The following is an 18,638-nucleotide window of genomic DNA, read 5'->3' as shown; positions in this document are numbered from 1 at the left end:
AGGTAATGGCTTTGTTTTCCCTCTCCACTGGATGTATTAATATAATGAACATGGTAATTGGTGGCTAATAATACTTATAATTACTCTAACAATAATTATGTAAGTGACTGTCATGCAGACTGATGGTAATAGGAACTCTATAATTTTAATTTCCTTTAAAAGTAATGGCAAAAAACACAATTACTTTTGTACCAAACCTAATAGCCCCTTTTGGAAGCTATTGGTTTCATTATTTTTATGCCATTGTTCCATTTCTTTTGAATTGTAATTTTATCTCGCTGCCTATCAGGATAAGGTGCTTTCGAGTTTGGTGATAGATTTTCGATGTGACTGGAACCTTCATACATCTTTTAGTAGAGAAACAAATCTATGGTGATAGGAAAAGAGGGATAAAGGAGCTAGAAACTATTGGAGCTAGAACTTTGCCTCCACCATCATCCGATAAATGATGTGAAGTAACAAGTTGGTTATTATCAATGATTTTAAAAGAGGTTATAAAGTAATAATTTTCAACAAGTTTGCTCCTGGGTAGGTCATTAAGGAACCTGAACTTACCCATATCTCGAATATATTATAGTGTTAGCCTCAGGCCGTTACATGCTTTCAAAGATCACAGAGTAAAGTTGGCCTGATTCAGGGAAGCTGCTATTTTGCATCCCTCAACAAGCAGCAAGAATTCAAGTATTTACTTTTATTTATTTTTTCTATGTAGTCTCTAAGTCAAGATAATAGCTTAAATTTTTAATAAGGAGATGGGAGCTAAGGGAATTAAATGCAAATCAGAAAATTTCACTCTTTGTTCTCAACTTTTCCATTACTTAGTCTCTAAACTGCTCACCAAGGTTCGCAATGCCATACATGATCTGGCTTCTGGCTCAACAGCTGTGTATCAGGTACAAAGATTCAAAAGTAAAATAACATCAATTCTGCACAATTTCAGAAAAGGGGCAGAACCATTTGCCAAGTCATTTTATGAGGCCGTTACAACACTAATTCAATAACAAGATGAAAACAATACAAAAAAGCCAATTACAAACAAATGTCCCAAATTATTATACCCAAAAACCCCTAAAATATGGAAACAAATAAAATGTAACAATATATACAGACAAGAATATACCATATTCAAATGGAATTTACCTCAGATATACAGTGACGATTGAATATAAGAAAAGCAGCCAATTTAATATTGTATAATAAAGTCTAAAAAGAAAAAAAAAGATTATATCAATTGATACATAAAAGACATTTCACAAAATACAATATCTATTTATGATAAAACTCTCAGCAACTGGGAAGACAAGGAAACGATTATTTTATAGATAAATGTCATCTACAAAATGCTACAACTAACATCACACTTAATAATTAAGAAGTGAATTGTTTATTCTAAATTTGGGAGCAAGAGAAGAATGTCCATATTTACCACTCTAACATTATACTGGAAATCTTCACGAGTCAAATAAAACAAAACAACAACAAAGTTAAGCAGATTAAAAAGAAAAAAATGATAGTAACTCTATTTACAGATATTATGAGTGTCTGTGTAGGCAATTCAAACCAAATGAAAGAACAACAAAAAATCTCCCAGTAATAAGTGAAAATTATAGAAAACAATGTCAACACAGAAAAGTTAATTTTATTTTTGTATATGTAAATGGAAATAGAATGTTTAAAACAACATTTCCAATGAAACCAAGATAAATTGGGCAAAAATCTAAGTATGTACAGGATTTCTATGCTGAAAAATGTAATGTCAAGAAAGAAATTAAATAGCATTGAAGTACACAGAGAAACATACTCTGTTCAATCGCAAATCTCAATATAATATAAATATCAATTTTCTCCAAATTCATTTATAGATCCATATTTGTGGCTACCACAGTATCCATGACCAAATGAATTAGCTTCTTTCCCTGTTCAAATGCAGCAGCTAGAAATCCTATTTCCTTTCAAAACACAGAGGGATACAAACGTAACCTGAATGCATGGCAATGTCATGCCAGAGCTCACTAGTGCTTACAAAAATGCTATAACCTGATAAAATTAGCCTTCTCTTAGACAAATGTAGATTTATTATACCCTCTAACATTCTGATAGTCAACTCAAACTTCCTCTGAATTCCAAAATGTTTTTGTTTCAACTTCCTTTCAGCTCTCCACATATCCAATATATGTGTCCTATCTTCCATATTGTCTTTATAATACACAATTCCCTTCTTGTATTTATTCCCAAGAGTAGCTTAAGAATTTTAAGAGTATGTAAGAAGATGTGATATTAGTTGCTTATCGAAATAATTCTTTTTTAAGTATATTTTTATAAATTCACCCAGTGAAGGCAAGGGCACTATTTGGCATGTAATATTCATTAACCATATGTTGGATGAAAGAGTGAATTAATATATATTTTGTGACTACTGACTCCATAGAAAGGTAAATTTATTATGCAGCAACTCTTATGGGTCAAGCATCATTGATACTATTCACATTATAATTATGTTTTATTATTTATATTTGTAGATATTATATTTCAACATTAATATCCTTAAAAATATTTGAAATGCATAGAGAGTAACTAACTTGTCCAATGTCACAATACCTGTAAATGACAGGACAGTAACTTGAATGCAGAACATCTTGTTCCAATTTTCAGTTTAGTTTTAACGCAACTCACAGTTTAACTGTGCATGTATTATTGTCTGCTGTTCTTCCAATTCATGTGTATAATAAAATTTTATATCTTAAGAAAAACTTTTAATACTTAAATTCTACTTGGAAAGTGATATGATGATTTAGTATGGAATCGTGGGGCTGGTACACATTGCTATGTTGTGATTAAGGGTTATGTTAGAATGAGGGTCTTGAATCATGATAATTCCCCAAAAAGGAGACTGAATTTCCTGAAACTGAAGGTCTAATAAGCGGGAGATGCTATAAATGTCATTTCACAGGTGAGCCAATAAAAAAGGCAGGTAATGGTTAAACTCTGTATTTTTAAAATTATGCTTAAGCTAATTTGTTGCAAATTATAGTCACTTCTTCTGAGAACTATTTTTAAGGAACTCATTCTTTTGAAAATTGCAGCTGAGAAAATGGCATATGTGTGACATTACATTATCCATTTTTAAATTGAAGTTTTAAAGATGAATATTATTTGGGAAGAAAGTCATTAAAAGAAAATTGTTCTTCAGAGTAATTTCAGCCTGAATTTCATAGGCATTTCAAAAGCAAATGTTACTTCTGGATTGGACAACCTGAGGCAAATAGGGTGCAGGCAAACAGAATCGTAATGATTTATATTTATTAAGTGAGTTTCATTTACTTATTAATGTATTTCCTTGACTCTACATATTCAGGATTTCTCGTAAGGTACATACTTCAAATTCACAGACCAGATCACCTAGGGAAATAAATGTGGGTAAATTACTAGGCCACAGATCAATAAAACGAAGTTCTGGGGAGATACTGCCTTATACTCAGTAGCTTTGGGTGCTCAGAGAACTAAAGATTTTTGGCAGCTGTCTAGTGCCCCATATTTGGTAGGTCAGCATCAACCAGGCAACTGCGTGTCATAGAAGCTCTGTGAGTGAATCTATCAGAAAGACGCTACTCTGCCCACACAAGAAAAATAAGCGAGGAGTTTATTTCTTACCTTATCAGCAAACAGAAGGAAAAAGAGGTGCTAACTCAGCAGCTAATTTCCTAAAGTGATGATACAAAAATCGCCCCAATGATAATAATGAATAAATAATATAAAATGCTATCTGTGTCCTTGGCACATTGCAATCATAACATCTCCGTGACGGGGTGCATTATTTTCCAAATTTTATGTATAATAGAAATAAGGGCACGGTGTACCTGACAATATTGAACATTACCTGAACCCTATTCTTCTGAAAAATGATAGTTATGAAATCCCCCACCATTGTGTGTTTCAGGAAATAGCTCTCCAGATGATTTATACAACAGGTGGACACACTTTCTCATGACTCTTATAAGATTCACAAATGACTCCACTGTTTACCTGTGACAAGACAGAACAGACTTTTCCCATTTTGCCTGATCTGATAAATACAGCCAGCTGAATCAGCTGAACACAGCAATAAATGTTTTCTCTTTAGTGACTGACTGAAATTTCTCCTGCGCATCACTCTTCCTTTAACTTGTACACTCATTTCTATAAAAGCATAAGGCGAAACCACCCCCAGAAACACTGTTTCAGATATTGGATCCTCACCCTATTGCAATAGCCATAATAAAGTCAATTCCCTTAGGTTTTTTGTTTGTTTTTGTCTTTGACATGCTATATTAATCTGTTCTCACATTGCTATAAAGAACTACCTGACACTGGGTAATTTATAAAAATAAGAGGTTTAATTGACTCACAGTTCAACCGACTTAACAGAAATCATGACGGGAAGGCCTACAGGAAACTTACAATCATGATGGAATGTGAAGGGGAAGCAAGAAACTTCTTTGTAGGCAAGAGGAGAGAGAGTGAACAGGGACGTGCCATACACTTTTAAACCATCAGATGTCCTGAGAACTCACTCACTATCATGAGAACGCCCACAATTCAATTACCTCCCACGAGGTCCCTCCTCCAACTCAACATGATATTTGGGCAGGGACGCAAATCCAAATCATATCACATATCTAATGTTATTTTTCACTTTGATATGAATTATAATTCTATCTGCAGTTCTGTAGTATATCTCATTTAAGCCTTAAGTTACTCATTCTAAAGTCACAGAAACTGGGTGATCTGGTTTGGCTATGTCCCCACCAAAATCTCAATCTTGAATTGTAGTGTCCATAATCCCCAGGTGTTGTGGGAGGGAGCTGGTGGGAGATAATTGAATCAGCAGGGAGATTACTCTAATGGTTTTCTGCTGATGGTGAGTGAGTTCTCATGAGATCTGATGGTTTTATAAGGGATTTCTGCTTCAATCAGCTCTCATTCTTCTCTCTTCTGCCACCTTGTGAAGGTGGATGTGTTTGCTTCCTTTTCCACCAGGATTGTAAGTTTCCTGATGCTTCTCTAGCCCTGCAAAACTGTGAGTCATTTAATCCTCTTTCCTTTATAAATTACCCAGTTTCAGGTATTTCTTCAGAGCAGCATGAGAACAGAATAATACACTGGGTTCAAAGAAGTTCTGTACTTGTGGAAAAGTATTTCTCATTTCTAATAACTGCACAGAATTTTTTTTTCTGAAATATGTTTGAGGAGATTCCCAAGCCTTATCCCATCTGTAGATTGGTTCATTTCTCTAAAAACAGAGGCTATTAACTTCAAATCTAACTTATGCATGAAAAAGAACAAAACCTCTTAATTTTCAGATTTTGAATGCTTGGTTAGTTGTCACAGAAATGGCAGATTTGAGTGGTGTGAAGGATTTTTATTAGCGGTTCAATTGTTCATCAGAATCTATCATTATTACTTATAGGGTGTGGTTTAAGAATAATTACAGTCTTTATGTTTGGCCAACTGGCTTGAGTAAATTTATATGTTGTGTTTAGCAATACATATAATGGTATCTGTTTTATTCTGCATTAATAATTCAGTGTAAAATAAGAAGTTCATCTTGGCTTGTGACCTAGGATAGACTACATCCTGCATGTCATGGAGGAGGGATAGGACCATGCTCTGTGAGATTTACACTTTAATTATTGTGAACTAGGTAAAAGAAATATCAATAAATTACAATTTAGTCTCTTTAAGAGAGCAGACACTTTTCACAAGGGTTTCTCTTTAACTGGCACAGAACCAGAACTTAGAACATCTCATAAGTAGTAGTTTTGGCACGTAATGAAATCTTAATGTAACACCTTATTTCTTAGGACCCGTAGAAATCAAGCTACTGAATCAGGTGAGTACCTTAATTATAAAACACCAGGAATGTGTAGAAGAAATGACAATTTTAATGGCAATGTCTTTAAAAAGTGTATTATTACACAACACAGAATACCAACACATTCTTACTATATTTTAATACCATGATATATATTTAAGATACTAATTATTAATTCAATTAAAAATATTTTTTCTAATGTTAAATGTAGGCTTCATCAAGGATCACTGGTGCAAGACCATTTTTAAATTAAACAGGCAGCTGATTCCTATCTCATAAAGTTGCATATGTATCAGAGGTATAAAGTGGTTATAATATTACAAAATGATAGGTTTTTATTATTACTTTCCCTTATAAATTATTTATTTAAAATTTTTAAATTCCAGGTTAACCTAATTCATTTTCTTCCATTAACTTATTTCAAATAGCAATATGTAATATAGCCAAAATGAGCTTATTATTCAGCATACTGAAGCATAACAGAAATACTTTAAAATGTTAATTAATTTATTCACATACCTTCCATTGGTTCATTCAACATCTACCTAACACTTGATAAATGCAAGTCATACAAGACACTGCTAACTGGGTATACACTAATGGAAATAATAGTCACAATCTTTTGATGTCAATGGTTTCATGGAGTTTACAATCTTTGGTGAATGTTAAGAAATAGGGAGGAACACACAGCAAGTACGTAAGTTAAAAATAGCAGCTCAAACAGTGGTAAGCAATATGTGGAAACTGAAGTTGGAAATGCAGATAGGAAGTATGGGGGTGGAATTTGATACAGTAGAATGAGTGAGTTGGAGAGCCGTAAAGATAAGAGTCCAAGACTATGATGAGTGCAATAATGCATGGCCACATAGGCTGTTTATTATGACTTTTGGTCTTTTATTCTGAGTGAAATAGAAAACTGTAGATGTTTTTGAGCAAAGGGTTGCATGATATAACTACATTTAAAAGCATTACTTTGATTGCCTTCTCATTCTGTTATTTTCTTTACTGTGCAGAAGTTTTAAAGTTGGATCTGGTCCTACTTGTCTATTTGGTATTTTGAGAAGGCTATTGTAATAATCTAAGTGGTAGATTATAGTGAAACTTAATCCAATCAGTAGTAAAAACTGTCAACACCTTTCATTCTTTATTTTTAAAATATGTATATATATAATTATAAATATATATGTTATAAATGTATAAACATATAAGTTCTTTATATAAAATCAATAATAAAACTTTTTGAGAAGTATACTCTTTCATGTTGAATATTTTTAAACAATAGAAGTCATCCAGATATATCCAACTATATTAAGATATGTGATCAAGCTGAATAAAATATAAAACAGGAAAATAAGAACTACTATGAGTTAATGAATACAGTGCCCATACACATACATATGTACACACACACACACACACACATATATATATATATATATGTTTTTTTTCTTTTTTTGGAAACAGGGTCTCACTCTTGTCATCCATGATGGAGTGCAATAGTGTGATCATAGCTCACTGTAACCTCAAATTCCAGAGATCCTCCTACCTCAGTCTCCAAAGTAGCTAGGACTACAGGTGTATGCCACCACGCTTAGCTAATATTCTAATATGTTATATTTGTTGCTGAGATGGGGTTTCCCTGTGTTTACCGTTATGGTCTTGAACTCCTGGCCTCAAGAGATCCTCCTTCCTCAGTCTCCCAAAGTACTGAGATTACAAGTATGAGCCACCATGCCTGGCCAGTGCCCATATCGTTTAGTGGCCAATTTGCAAAATAATTTTAAAAGATTGAAAAAATAGATTTGTGAATATAATTTTGCTACATTAGATTAAAATATGAAATACATCTTTATAATCATAGTTGTTTAAAATTAACTCTGATCACAATAATGTAATTTGTAATGAAAGTACATAGAAAGTTATGGCTATGGACTGAATGTTCATGTCTCTCCAAAATTCATATGTTGAAATCTAATCCCCAACTTCATTGTGTTTAGAGGTAGGGCCTTTGAAAGGCAGTTTCTCTCCCTGTCTTTATATAGAGAATATGTGTGTGTGTGTGTGTGTGTGTGTGTGTGTATAATATAACATATAGCAAATGTATATTTATTTCTTTATGATACACATACAAATATATATTCTGTACTAGAAAATGGAAACATTTGCCAAGAGCAGAGAACAACATATGCTTTCTATGACAACAAATACAACCAAAAACATTTACCAACCAATTTGTTAATAGATTTAAATGAATGCAGAGGCATATTTCTCAGCAATACCACTGAAAACACATCCTACTTTCCTTACCTCTTGCACAGATCCACTCTAATTCTGTTCCACTACTCTAGTGCATTTTTTAAAATGTCACCTCCACAAGACGTTCAAAAGAAGGGAGCAGAGTAATTTTGGTGGGATCTTTCTTTAAAGAACTAAAATTAGTTTGTGTGCATGTGTGTGATATGTTTGTTTTTTTCCCTTTGAAGTATGTTAGTAGAGAACAAATATGAGCACCTACATTTAATCCTGGCTCTCAGAGTAGACACTTAGAACTTGTTACAGTGTTTCTTGGCACTATCCATTTTTATGTGAAGAAGAAATCACTTTTTCCTACTGTTTTCTGTAGTATGAACTTATTATAATTAAATGGACGAGTTAGGGAATTCAATTTGCAATATCTCTGCCAATATTAATTAAAGTACAATCTGAGTGATATTAAAGCTTTCAGAGATACCTAATATATATCAGGAACAAAACAGTTGTACTCTTTTTGTAGCTTTATGCTTTCTTTGCTTTGACAGTGAGTGATAAAATATTAAGAATGTTTAAACATATGCCAACAAAACCGTAATGGTGATAGGAAAGTAACAGTAATTATTCTTATACAAAAGCTGGATGCAACCAAAATCTGTATAATGCAAGGTGTGGTTAGGTATTATAAATGTCCATTAAAAACATTTTTATTATGAAGTACTTGAATCACTGTGAGATCCATAATGTCTCTATAGCAGGGATGTTCTCAGGGACATGGATCTATTTAGGAGAATTATTTTGTCTATCTTTTACAGAATAAATTTACTACATTTGATTAAGTCATAGTTTTAATTAGGATAAACTGGCAAGAAACCTGATGGAGATGGAAAAGTAAAAGCCTCCTGAGGTCACGCTTTGCTGCAGCCTGTGACATGTGGAAAAAATAATATAATTATTGTAATACTCCAAAGCTTTACAGGTTTCAAAAACTCACATGACTTCAGCTGCTTTAGTGATAGAATACATGTGTAAATTTATGAGGGTTAAATTCAACAAGAAATAGTGAGTACTTCAGGTAACGGAATATTATGCACTCTAAGGAGTAAAAGTTAGTGGTTAAGAGAAACTTTTGTTAACAAATGAGCACTCAATAAAAACTATGTTAAATATTATTTTTTTTTTACAAAATATTGTGAGAAAAAAAGTAAAATATGTTTATTAGATTTGCCAGATAGAATTTAGTCAATCATGCATTCTTTCTAATCTGCAATCTCTAAATAAACTGTTTCAACAACATAGTATTTGTTTGTGCCAGCAAGAGTGAGCCTGTGTGCGTGTGTATTTGTATGTATATAGTTTGAAACCCGATGATTGTGTGATAAATTTTATACCTTCATACAGAAGTATATTTTAAAAATGTATTTGTGCTTTAGTTCTGATACTTGTTTTAAAAATATTTTAAATTTTCTAGGTTAGTACTTATTTTTCTTTAGTGATTGATGAATATGTCATTGACAAGTTTACCTGTTATGAACTTTATATCAAGCTTGTCCAACACACCGCCCAGGACTGCTTTTAATGCAGTCCAACACAAATTTGTAAACTTTCTTAAAATGTTATGAGAGTTTTGAGATTTCTTTTTTCACGTTAGCTCATCAGCTATCATTAGCGTTAGTGTATTCTATGTGTGGCCGAAGACAATTCTTCAATGTCGCACAGGGAAGACAAGAGATTGAACATGCCTGCTTTAGATTGCTTCTAATTTCCTTTATCTTTTTCTAAAATTGAAATGCTAATACACCTTATGATACACGTGTCTTGCCTAATCGTTTGTTTTGTACAGATTTCTAGAAATGAGATTTCAAATCATAGCATACACATTTTCAAAATTTTGAAAGATTTTACTGAATTATCTACTAATATGTCTGCACTAATTTATATTTCCAATATATTTTTATGTATTTTCTGTCCTGTTATCCCAAAAGGATGTGAATCAGTAAAACTACTGATAATTTCATGGAAAATATTAGATTATTTGAATTTATATATATAAATTATTCATGATAGTTAAAAAAATTTTATAATTTTATTGGACTTCTTGCTTGTGTACTTCCTCTTACATGAATAATATAATTTAGTTATTTTTTTCATTTTTTGCCATGAAGAGTTTGAAAATGTATTCCTTCTTTGATTTAAGGACTTTCTTGGTGAACATTGAGCATATAATTTGCCATTTAGTTTGATTCTTGTAATCTTTAAACATGCTCATCCATGTAAAGTGTAGAAACAACTTATGTAAAGTAATAATAAAACTTAAGAAAACTAATCATAAGAATTAGTATACTCAACTACATTTCACACATAGTTTTAATTGGAATGTTCTGATATATATAAAACATAGGCGGGGTGTGGTGACTCATGTCTGTAATCTCAGCTCTTTGGGAGGCCCAAGAAGGAGGATTGCTTAAGGCCAGGAGTTCTAGACCAGTCTGGGCAACATGGTGAGACATCATCTCTGAAAAATAAAAATAAAAAAGTAGTAGTGCATAGTGGAGCTTGCCTGTAGTCCTAGCTACTGGAGAAGCTGAAGCAGAAGGATCACTCGAACCCAGGTGCTACAGTGAGCTATGTACTCCAGCCTAAGCAACAGAGTGAGAACCTATCTCTAAAATAATAAATTAACTTAAAAATAAAAATAAAACAGACCAGGCACAGTGGCTCACACCTGTAATACCAGAACTTTTGGAGATCAAGGCAGGACAATCTCTTGAGCCCGGGAGTTCCAGACCAGCTTGGCAACGTGGCAAAACTCCATCTCAAAAAATAAGTGAAATAAAGTAAATAGTAAAATGTAAACTATTTCCATTCTGTAATAAGGATATAACTGACATATTTCTATATAGATCTTTCAAATTTTATCAACTATATTCATAGATGTTTTATAATTTTGTTCTTTTGAATTCAGGCATTCTCCTTTTATGTTTTGAATATATTTATTTGAGATATTTACTGTTCATTAATGACTTCACAGTTTTGCAATTGTCTTTCTTGACTAGTTAGGGCAAGTGTACATTCTATAACTCATTATCTCATTTCCAATGTTACATAATTCATTTTTGTTGTTGTTGTTGCGTTATTTAAAACCTTTAAAATACAGGTGAGAAGGGCTGATATAAAAGTCATTTTTCTGTTACTTTTCTTTGTTGGTACTTTCTTTACTAGATAGACTTTTAATGTGTTTACTCTCTTTTCTAGTTAACATTTTGTTTTAGAAGTTATAATCTATCATATATTATTAAATGTATAAATGATACCTTGCTTTCAATATTATAATTCATATGATTGATATTAAATATCTATAAAAATTAATAATCTGCTATTAATATATAGCAGATAATATTTATGGTTGAACTATAAGTCATTTTACTCTCATAATTTAATAGGAAAAGTATTGTGTTTCTTGTTCAGTTATGTGTGTTTGCATTTCTGAAGTAATTTCTAATGTCAAATTTTGTGTTTTTAACAGATTTAACTGAGATATAATTCATATACCATACAATTCACTCATTTAAACTGTAATTCAATGGTTTTTGGTATATTCACAGATAAATGTAGCAGTAACATCATCAATTCTAGAACACTTAATCACCTTAAAAAACAAAGGACTTTATTTCGTTTAACTATTATAATTTTCCCTTCACCCCCATCTTGTACTTCAGCTTCAAGCAGACATCTATTTCCTGTCTCCTTAGATTTTCCTATAGAGGATATTTTATATAAAGGTAATCATACAGTATGTAGTCTTTTGTGATTGGTTTCCTTTGACTTAACAATGTTTTCAAGGATCATCCATGTTGTAGAATGTATCCATACTTTATTTTCTTTTTATGGCCAAATAATATTCCATTTTAGGGTTATACTACATTTTATTTATCCATTAATCAGCTGATGGACATGACATTTATTTCTATCTTTGGCTTTTATGTATCACGCAGCTTTAACATTTATATACAAGTGATAGTACAAGAATGTTTTCTTTTCCCTTGGGCATGTATATATGAGTAGAATTGCTGGGTCATATTTTGATAGAGCATAATTGCTCTGTCATATTTTGAGTACCTCAGAGACTCTTCTCCAAATTGTCTAGCATTTTGAATTCCCATCAGCAGTGATCAAGGGCTGTAATGTCCCCATATCATTATCAATCTGTTTAGTTTTGTTTTACTATCACTCATTCTAGTGAGTGTGAAGTGGTATCTCACTGAGGTGTGAGTTGTATTTCCATCCAGGTTAATGACGTTAAGCTTTTTTTCTCATGTGTGTCTGAGTGTTGTTGCTGTTTTTCATTTCATATCTTCTTTGAGAAATGCGTGTTTAGATTCTTGGTCCATTGTTTAAAAATTGGGTTGTCTTTTTAGCATTCAGTTTTAAGTATTCTTTATATATTCTGAACAAAAGTCCTCTATCATACATTTTACAGTATTTTCACCCATTCTGTAGGTTATCTTTTCATTTTCTTGATACTGCCTCTGAGCATAGATTTTAATTTTAATTTTGATATTTATATAGACACTAAAGTTTTCTCATGCGAATTATTTGTATAATACATATAATAATACATACATTTTTTCTTCTTACTCTTAACTTACCCTCGAATTTATATTCAAGTGCCTCTCTCTTAGACAACATATAGTTGCGTTACATTTTTATTCAGTTTGTTGTTACAGGTTGCTAATGCATCCTTTCCAAAATTCAGGCATTGCCAATATGGTAGTGTTAAGAAGTGAGGTCTTTAAGAAGTGATTAAGCCATAAGGACTCCTCGGTTGTAAATGGGATTAGGTACGCTTTGAAAAGAACTTCACTGAAGAAGATAATCTATTTTGCTCTACCACCTTCTTCAATGTGAGGAAACAGGGCTCCTCCTCTCAGAGGATGCAGCATCAAGGCACCATCTAGGAAGCAGATTACTGCCCTCAGTAGACAACTACATCTGCTGGCACCCTGACCTTGCACTTCGCAGGCATCAGAACTGTGAGAAATACATTTCTGTTCTTTTTAAATTTTCCAGTCGTAGGTATTCTGTTATAGCAGCACAGAAACATATGTTGTGTTTAGACAACTTAGAATTACTATAAATATTGATTTTGTTTAAATCTTAGTCCCGTTATTTGTTTTTTAAATTCATCTCGTTTGTTTTTTTCCCATTTCTTCTAATTTTGAATTAATTGCATCAATCGAGAATTTTTATCTTTCTTCTACCCTCTCTATTAGTTTATTAGCTATAAATTTTATGCTATTGTCCAGCTCTTTCTCTAGGATTTAAATAAAACATCCACCTTTATCTTACCACAGCCTACTTTTAAACTACATTACACCATTTAATGTATGATGTAAGAACCGAATAATATAGTTAATTTATTTTATCTTTTCATCCTTTGAGTAAGATTTATCAAACTTCTAAATTCCGTATGACATAAATTCTCAAAAATATTTATATTAATTTGAAATGGTTGCATTATATTTTGAATACATTTAATGAAATAAAAATATACATATTTAAATTGTTATATGTTTTTCTATTTCCAGTGTTAAATTTCTTAATTCCTTTACATACATTAATGGTTACAACTGATTTATATTTTGCAGTCTGAGATTCTTTATTTAAAATCTATTAATGTGCAAATCTTATAGCAACATATTCCCTCAGCAGTGTTTAAATTAGTATTTTTCAACTTTATTTGTGAATGCTATTTTTAATTGGAGAAAAATTCCATACTGACATTTTTCTTCTTTCAGCAAGTTAAAGAAATTTTGTTTCATTTCCCCTTGCATTGCTTTACATATGTGAGCAATAATTCTTACATTGGTCCCCTTGAACATAATTTACTTTTTTGATCTTATGATATTCTTTTTATGATTGGATTCTAACGATCTAATATTTTTGGCTTGTGTATTAGTCTGTTCTTGCATTGCTGTAAAGAACTACCTAAGAGTGAGTAATTTATTTTTTTTAATTATTTTTTATTATTATACTTTAAGTTCTAGGGTACATGTGCATAACGTGCAGGTTTGTTACATATGTATACTTGTGCCATGTTGCTGTGCTGCACCCATCAACTCGTCAGCACCCATCAACTCGTCATTTACATAAGGTATAACTCCCATTGCAATCCCTCCCCCCTCCCCCCCCCCCCATGATAGGCCCTGGTGTGTGATGTTCCCCTTCCCGAGTCCAAGTGATCTCATTGTTCAGTTCCCACCTATGAATGAGAACATGCGGTGTTTGGTTTTCTGTTCTTGTGATAGTTTGCTAAGAATGATGGTTTCCAGCTGCATCCATGTCCCTACAAAGGACACAAACTCATCCTTTTTGATGGCTGCATAGTATTCCATGGTGTATATGTGCCACATTTTCTTAATCCAATCTGTCACTGATGGACATTTGGGTTGATTCCAAGTCTTTCCTATTGTGAATAGTGCTGCAATAAAAATACGTGTGCATGTGTCTTTATAGCAGCATAATTTATAATCCTTTGGGTATATACCCAGTAATGGGATGGCTGGGTCATGTGGTACATCTAGTTCTAGATCCTTGAGGAATCGCCATACTGTTTTCCATAATGGTTGAACTAGTTTACAATCCCACCGACAGTATAAAAGTGTTCCTGTTTCTCCACATCCTCTCCAGCACCTGTTGTTTCCTGACTTTTTAATGATTGCCATTCTAACTGGTGTGAGATGGTATCTCATTGTGGTTTTGATTTGCATTTCTCTGATGGCCAGTGATGATGAGCATTTTTTCATGTGTCTGTTGGCTGTATGAATGTCCTCTTTTGAGAAATGTCTGTTCATAGCCTTTGCCCACTTTTTGATGGGGTTGTTTGTTTCTTTCTTGTAAATTTGTTTGAGTTCTTTGTAGGTTCTGGATATTAGCCCTTTGTCAGATGAGTAGATTGCAAACATTTTCTCCCGTTCTGTAGGTTGCCTGTTCACTCTGATGGTAGTTTCTTTTGCAGTGCAGAAGCTCTTTAGTTTAATGAGATCCCATTTGTCAATTTTGGCTTTTGCTGCCGTTGCTTTTGGTGTTTTAGACAAGAAGTCTTTGCCCATGCCTATGTCCTGAATGGTACTACCTAGGTTTTCCTCTAGGGTTTTTATGGTATTAGGTCTAACATTTAAGTCTCTAATCCATCTTGAATTAATTTTCGTATAAGGAGTAAGGAAAGGATCAAGTTTCAGCTTTCTACTTATGGCTAGCCAATTTTCCCAGCACAATTAATTAAATAGGGAATCCTTTCCCCATTTCTTGTTTCTCTCAGGTTTGTCAAAGATCAGATGGCTGTAGATGTGTGGTATTATTTCTGAGGACTCTGTTCTGTTCCATTGGTCTATATCTCTGTTTTGGTACCAGTACCATGCTGTTTTGGTTACTGTAGCCTTGTAGTATAGTTTGAAGTCAGGTAGCGTGATGCCTCCAGCTTTGTTCTTTTGACTTAGGATTGTCTTGGAGATGCGGGCTCTTTTTTGGTTCCATATGAACTTTAAAGCAGTTTTTTCCAATTCTGTGAAGAAACTCGTTGGTAGCTTGATGGGGATGGCATTGAATCTATAAATAACCTTGGGCAGTATCGCCATTTTCACGATATTGATTCTTCCTATCCATGAGCATGGTATGTTCTTCCATTTGTTTGTGTCCTCTTTGATTTCACTGAGCAGTGGTTTGTAGTTCTCCTTGAAGAGGTCCTTTACATCCCTTGTAAGTTGGATTCCTAGGTATTTTATTCTCTTTGAAGCAATTGTGAATGGAAGTTCATTCCTGATTTGGCTCTCTGTTTGTCTGTTACTGGTGTATAAGAATGCTTGTGATTTTTGCACATTGATTTTGTATCCTGAGACTTTGCTGAGGTTGCTTATCAGCTTAAGGAGAATTTGGGCTGAGACAATGGGATTTTCTAAATATACAATCATGTCATCTGCAAAGAGGGACAATTTGACTTCTTCTTTTCCTAACTGAATACCCTTGATTTCTTTCTCTTGCCTAATTACCCTAGTCAGAACTTCCAACACTATGTTGAATAGGAGTGGTGAGAGAGGGAATCCCTGTCTTGTGCCAGTTTTCAAAGAGAATTTTTCCAGTTTTTGCCCATTCAGTATGATATTGGCTGTGGGTTTGTCATAAATAGCTCTTATGATTTTGAGGTACGTTCCATCAATACCGAATTTATTGAGCGTTTTTAGCATGAAGGGCTGTTGAATTTTGTCAAAAGCCTTTTGTGCATCTATTGAGATAATCATGTGGTTCTTGTCTTTGGTTCTGTTTATATGCTGGATTATGTTTATTGATTTGCGAATGTTGAACCAGCCTTGCATCCCAGGGATGAAGCCCACTTGATCATGGTGGATAAGCTTTTTGATGTGCTGCTGAATCTGGTTTGCCAGTATTTTATTGAGGATTTTTGCATCAATGTTCATCAGGGATATTGGTCTAAAATTCTCTTTTGTTGTTGTGTCTCTGCCAGGCTTTGGTATCAGGATGATGTTGGCCTCATAAAATGAGTTAGGGAGGATTCCCTCTTTTTCTATTGATTGGAATAGTTTCAGAAGGAATGGTACCAGCTCCTCCTTGTACCTCTGGTAGAATTCAGCTGTGAATCCATCTGGTCCTGGACTTTTTTTGGTTGGTAGGCTATTAATTATTGCCTCAATTTCAGAGCCTGCTATTGGTCTATTCAGGGATTCAACTTCTTCCTGGTTTAGTCTTGGAAGAGTGTAAGTGTCCAGGAAATTATCCATTTCTTCTAGATTTTCTAGTTTATTTGCGTAGAAGTGTTTATAGTATTCTCTGATGGTAGTTTGTATTTCTGTGGGGTCGGTGGTGATATCCCCTTTATCATTTTTTATTGCGTCTATTTGATTCTTCTCTCTTTTTTTCTTTATTAGTCTTGCTAGCGGTCTGTCAATTTTTTTGATCTTCTCAAAAAACCAACTCCTAGATTCATTGATTTTTTGGAGGGTTTTTTGTGTCTCTATCTCCTTCAGTTCTGCTCTGATCTTAGTTATTTCTTGCCTTCTGCTAGCTTTCGAATGTGTTTGCTCTTGCTTCTCTAGTTCTTTTAATTGTGATGTTAGAGTGTCAATTTTAGATCTTTCCTGCTTTCTCTTGTGGGCATTTAGTGCTATAAATTTCCCTCTACACACTGCTTTAAATGTGTCCCAGAGATTCTGGTATGTTGTATCTTTGTTCTCATTGGTTTCAAAGAACATCTTTATTTCTGCCTTCATTTCGTTATGTACCCAGTAGTCATTCAGGAGCAGGTTGTTCAGTTTCCATGTAGTTGAGTGGTTTTGATTGAGTTTCTTAGTCCTGAGTTCTAGTTTGATTGCACTGTGGTCTGAAAGACAGTTTGTTACAATTTCTGTTCTTGTACATTTGCTGAGGAGTGCTTTACTTCCAATTATGTGGTCAATTTTGGAATAAGTGCGATGTGGTGCTGAGAAGAATGTATATTCTGTTGATTTGGGGTGGAGAGTTCTATAGATGTCTATTAGGTCTGCTTGCTGCAGAGTTGAGTTCAATTCCTGGATATCCTTGTTAACTTTCTGTCGCGTTGATCTGTCTAATGTTGACAGTGGAGTGCTGAAGTCTCCCATTATTATTGTATGGGAGTCTAAGTCTCTTTGTAAGTCTCTAAGGACTTGCTTTATGAATCTGGGTACTCCTGTATTGGGTGCATGTGTATTTAGCATAGTTAGCTCTTCCTGTTGAATTGATCCTTTTACCGTTATGTAATGGCCTTCTTTGTCTCTTTTGATCTTTGATGGTTTAAAGTCTGTTTTATCAGAGACTAGTATTGCAACCCCTGCTTTTTTTTGTTCTCCATTTGCTTGGTAAATCTTCCTCCATCCCTTTATTTTGAGCCTATGTATATCTCTGCATGTGAGATGGGTCTCCTGAATACAGCAGACTGATGGGTCTTGACTCTTTATCCAGTTTGCCAGTCTGTGTCTTTTAATTGGAGCATTTAGTCCATTTACATTTAAGGTTAAGATTGTTATGTGTGAACTTGATCCTGCCATTACGATATTAACTGGTTATTTTGATCGTTAGTTGATGCAGTTTCTTCCTAGCCTCGATGGTCTTTACATTTTGGCATGTTTTTGCAATGGCTGGTACCAGTTGTTCCTTTCCATGTTTAGTGCTTCCTTCAGGGTCTCTTGTAAGGCAGGCCTAGTGGTGACAAAATCTCTAAGCATTTGCTTATCTGTAAAGGATTTTACTTCTCCTTCACTTATGAAACTTAGTTTGGCTGGATATGAAATTCTGGGTTTAAAATTCTTTTCTTTAAGAATGTTGAATATTGGCCCCCATTCTCTTCTGGCTTGTAGAGTTTCTGCTGAGAGATCTGCTGTTAGTCTGATGGGCTTCCTTTTGTGGGTAACCCGACCTTTCTCTCTGGCTGCCCTTAAGATTTTTTCCTTCATTTCAACTTTGGTGAATCTGGCAATTATGTGTCTTGGAGTTGCTCTTCTCGAGG

Source organism: Macaca nemestrina, chromosome 12, assembly GCF_043159975.1.
Source record: "Macaca nemestrina isolate mMacNem1 chromosome 12, mMacNem.hap1, whole genome shotgun sequence".
Lineage (NCBI taxonomy): Eukaryota > Metazoa > Chordata > Mammalia > Primates > Cercopithecidae > Macaca > Macaca nemestrina.
The sequence above is the reverse complement of the archived record's forward strand: the minus strand, read 5'-3'. Positions refer to the sequence as shown.